General features: G+C 43.7%; 8 non-coding genes across 8 annotated transcripts; 3 read left to right on the top strand and 5 right to left on the bottom strand.

The window, feature by feature from the left end:
* The first annotated feature begins 518 nt into the window (after window positions 1-518).
* Window positions 519-591, top strand: trnam-cau (transfer RNA methionine (anticodon CAU)). Its single transcript has one exon. It is a non-coding gene; the product is annotated as a tRNA-Met (tRNA).
* Window positions 592-894: 303 nt separating this feature from the next.
* Window positions 895-967, bottom strand: trnar-acg (transfer RNA arginine (anticodon ACG)). Its single transcript has one exon. It is a non-coding gene; the product is annotated as a tRNA-Arg (tRNA).
* A 154-nt stretch (window positions 968-1,121) lies between these two features.
* trnah-gug (transfer RNA histidine(anticodon GUG)) lies at window positions 1,122-1,193 on the bottom strand. The gene has a single exon. It is a non-coding gene; the product is annotated as a tRNA-His (tRNA).
* Window positions 1,194-2,118: 925 nt separating this feature from the next.
* On the top strand, window positions 2,119-2,191 carry trnam-cau (transfer RNA methionine (anticodon CAU)). Its single transcript has one exon. It is a non-coding gene; the product is annotated as a tRNA-Met (tRNA).
* A 21-nt stretch (window positions 2,192-2,212) lies between these two features.
* Window positions 2,213-2,285, top strand: trnam-cau (transfer RNA methionine (anticodon CAU)). Its single transcript has one exon. It is a non-coding gene; the product is annotated as a tRNA-Met (tRNA).
* A 307-nt stretch (window positions 2,286-2,592) lies between these two features.
* On the bottom strand, window positions 2,593-2,665 carry trnar-acg (transfer RNA arginine (anticodon ACG)). The gene has a single exon. It is a non-coding gene; the product is annotated as a tRNA-Arg (tRNA).
* A 158-nt stretch (window positions 2,666-2,823) lies between these two features.
* Window positions 2,824-2,895, bottom strand: trnah-gug (transfer RNA histidine(anticodon GUG)). The gene has a single exon. It is a non-coding gene; the product is annotated as a tRNA-His (tRNA).
* Window positions 2,896-3,644: 749 nt separating this feature from the next.
* On the bottom strand, window positions 3,645-3,717 carry trnar-acg (transfer RNA arginine (anticodon ACG)). The gene has a single exon. It is a non-coding gene; the product is annotated as a tRNA-Arg (tRNA).
* Between the last annotated feature and the right edge of the window lie 184 nt (window positions 3,718-3,901).

Here is a 3,901-nt window from a genome sequence, read left to right as displayed (position 1 = left end):
TAGAAAAGTCAGACCCAGCCATTCTCCACTGATGGATCAAACTAACTCCCTCCATGTCACATGCTAGTTTGCAAGTCAGGATACAATGGAACTGTATCCTGTGGTCAATGTCCAGCTGGAAGACAATGCTGTGGCTTTGAGGTTTGGATTAGAGGGGGGAGGCCACCCTTTTTTACAGTCCGTCAGCGTCCTGACCAAGAGAGAGCAGAGAGAGGAGCCTGAAATTATTCTTAGGTGAAAGCGGTTAAACTTGAATTGTTCTTTAAAGAGGTCTCATCGGCTCTACTGGCTTGTAGGCTCTCAGGTATTGGCACCTTTTTTGGTCCCAAAAAGAGTTCACTCAAAACAGAAGTAGCTCAATGGAACTCATGGATGGGTACTGTCTATTAGAACTGAAGTGAACTGATGTGAAAAGTAGCGGATCGATACCCAGTATCAGCTGTGAGAGGAAAGAGAGGCGGTGAAACACCACAGACATATGTGACCAAAAAAACCCATTGATGTACACTGTGTTTTGGGCCTCGTTGGCGCAGTAGGCAGCACGTCAGTCTCATAATCTCAAGGTCGTGAGTTCGAGCCTCACACGGGGCAAGTGTTTTGATGCTAGCATCTTTTCTCTATTGCTTTGTTACTCAATACATTGTTTATGAAATTGCAGAAAAGTCTCAACCAAACGGTCAAACAGTCACAGTCACAAGCAAATGCTCTCAAAAAAGCAGACAGCCAGCAGAAGCATCAATTTTAAGAGATGAAGCTAATTCTAGCACAAGTTACAGGATTTTGACGTCATATGCAGCTGTTACATGTATGTTTTTTTTTTTTTTTTTTTGCAATCAACAGGGAGTAGTGGAGGAATATCAGTAACATCTCACACATGTTCAGCTAAAGCTTTGTCGAGCTAGCCAGGAGTCGAACCTAGAATCTTCTGATCCGTAGTCAGACGCGTTATCCATTGCGCCACTAGCCCTATACATTCTATCAAAACTGAGCCTCCATCCTCATGTAAATGGTCATTGGCGGTGTGATCAAATGGTTGATATAATAAGAGGCCTTGAACAGAAAAATCTGCTTGACTTAACCTCTTTTAAACGATATATAAACACACAAAAGTCAACTGGGTTTGCCGTGACCCGGATTCGAACCGGGGTTGCTGCGGCCACAACGCAGAGTACTGACCACTATACGATCACGGCCACTGGGTCGCTTTAGGCCCTGCTGTGGTGATGGCACTCTGTGAACTCTTATTCATTGTTTCTGTTGAAATTAATGTTTTTTTCCCTGGTTCTGGTGTGTTCCCCTTTTGTCTCACCTCAACAGGCTTGTGGTGAGAAACATAAAATGTTAGTGTCTAGGAAACTGTCAGCCTGGAGATTCGTGGACACCTTTTTAGAATGTATAAATAAATAGTGATAACTAAAAACTGTATTGTGATAGGACAGTTGTTGTCAGATCTCTTCAACCACCAGCAGACAGCACTGCAACATGTTGAAAAGAGTCTCAGCTAACAGAGCCCTAGCCCTACACCACCACTATCAAAGTGGGGCCTCTATCTTCTTGTAATTGTTAAAGTCTGCTTGGTCCCATCCCTTGTCCCCATGGCTTAGAAAAGTCAGACCCAGCCATTCTCCACTGACAGATCAAACTAACTCCCTCCATGTCACATGCTAGTTTGCAAGTCAGGATACAATGGAACTGTATCCTGTGGTCAATGTCCAGCAGGAAGACAATGCTGTGGCTTTGAGGTTTGGATTAGAGGGGGGAGGTCACCCTTTTTTACTGTCCGTCAGCTTCCTGACCAAGAGAGAGCAGAGAGAGGAGCCTGAAATTATTCTTTGGTGAACGCGGTTAAACTTGAATTGTTCTTGAAAGAGGTCTCATCGGTTCTACTGGCTTGTAGGCTCTCAGGTATTGGCACCTGTTTTGGTCCTAAAAACAGTCCACTCAAAACGGAACCAGCTCAATGGAACTCATGGATGGATACTGTCTATTAGAACTGAAGTGAACTGATGTGAAAAGTAGTGGATCGATACGCAGTATCAGCTGTGAGCGGAAAGAGAGGCGGTGAAACACCACAGACATATGTGACCAAAAAAACCCATTGATGTACACTGTGTTTTGGGCCTCGTTGGCGCAGTAGGCAGCGCGTCAGTCTCATAATCTGAAGGTCGTGAGTTCGAGCCTCACACGNCCATTGATGTACACTGTGTTTTGGGCCTCGTTGGCGCAGTAGGCAGCGCGTCAGTCTCATAATCTGAAGGTCGTGAGTTCGAGCCTCACACGGGGCACATATTTTGTTGCTAGCATCTTTTCTCTATTGCTTTATTACTCAATACATTGTCAATCTTATGAAATTGCAGAAAAGTCTCAACCAAACGATCAAGCGGTCACAGTCACAAGCAAATGCTCTCAAAAAAGCAGAGAGTCAGCAGAAACACCAATTTTAACAGGTAGTTGAAGCAAATTCTAGCACAAGCTACAAGATGTTGACGTCATATGCAGCCCTTATGTGTATTTTTATATATTTCTTTGCAGTCAGCAGGGAGTGGTGAACGTCGATCAGAAACATCCCACACATGTTCACTGAAGCTTTATCGAGCTAGCCAGGAGTCGAACCTAGAATCTTCTGATCCGTAGTCAGACGCGTTATCCATTGCGCCACTAGCCCTACACCACCACCATCAAAACGGAGCCTCTATTCTCATGTAAATGGTCATTGGAGGTGTGTGATCAAATGGTTGGTATAATAAGAGGCCTTGAACAGAAAAATATGCTTGACTTAACCTCTTTTAAACGATATGTAAACACACAAAAGTCAACTGGGTTTGCCGTGACCCGGATTCGAACCGGGGTTGCTGCGGCCACAACACAGAGTACTAACCACTATACGATCACGGCCACTGGGTCTCTTTAGCCCCTGCTGTGGTGATGGCATTCTGTGAACTCTTATTCATTGTTTCTGTTGAAATTGATGTTTTTTCCCTGGTTCTGGTGAGTTCCCCTTTCGTCTCACCTCAGCAGACTTGTGGTGAGCAACATTAAATGTTAGTGTCCAGGAAACTGTCGGCCTGGAGATTCGTGGACACCTTTTTAGAATGTATAAATAAATAGTGATAACTAAAAACTATATTGAGATAGGACAGTTTTTGTAGTCAGATCTCTTCAACCATCAGCAGACAGCACTGCAACATGTTGAAAAGAGTGTCAGCTAACAGAGCAGCTCTGACTCTAACGCTTCTATCAGAAGGATGATATGTCACATCTGATGCCTCATTTCCACAAAGCTCTGTGTTTGTATACGAATCAACCAGAACTCTGTGATCTCTGATGTGTTTGCAGAACTCCTTTTTCCGTTTTTAGGTGTTTTGGATTTGTACGTTGAAAAATACCAACTTTAGACGTGGTTCACAGAGAGTGTGTGCCAGACATGTGGAGAAATGAATTGACCAACAAGCTATTCAGTTATTTGTACATTTGTAAATGTGTCTTTACAAAACAATCCACTTTCAAAGCACTAAGAGGAAACACATCGTCTGTCAGATTTTTAACAAATGTGAGAGGGATGCAGCTCATTTCATACATATGTTTTTTTCATCATGGACAGGAAGTCAAGGGTCATACTGTACACAGGTAAAGCTAAAACATGTCGAGCTAGCCAGGAGTCGAACCTAGAATCTTCTGATCCGTAGTCAGACGCGTTATCCATTGCGCCACTAGCCCTACAGCACTAGAAGCACAGTTGGAACTCTATCATCGTGTAAATAGTAAATTCTAAAGCCTGCTTGGTTCCATCCCTCGTCTCCATGGCTTAGAAAAGTCAGACCCAGCCATTCTCCACTGATGGATCAAACTAACTCCCTCCATGTCACATGCTAGTTTGCAAGTCAGGATACAATGGAACTGT

The sequence above is a fragment of the Stegastes partitus genome, unplaced genomic scaffold, assembly GCF_000690725.1.
Source record: "Stegastes partitus isolate 25-593 unplaced genomic scaffold, Stegastes_partitus-1.0.2 Scaffold1710, whole genome shotgun sequence".
NCBI classification, from domain to species: Eukaryota; Metazoa; Chordata; class Actinopteri; family Pomacentridae; genus Stegastes; species Stegastes partitus.
This window is presented reverse-complemented; position numbering and strand designations above follow the sequence as displayed.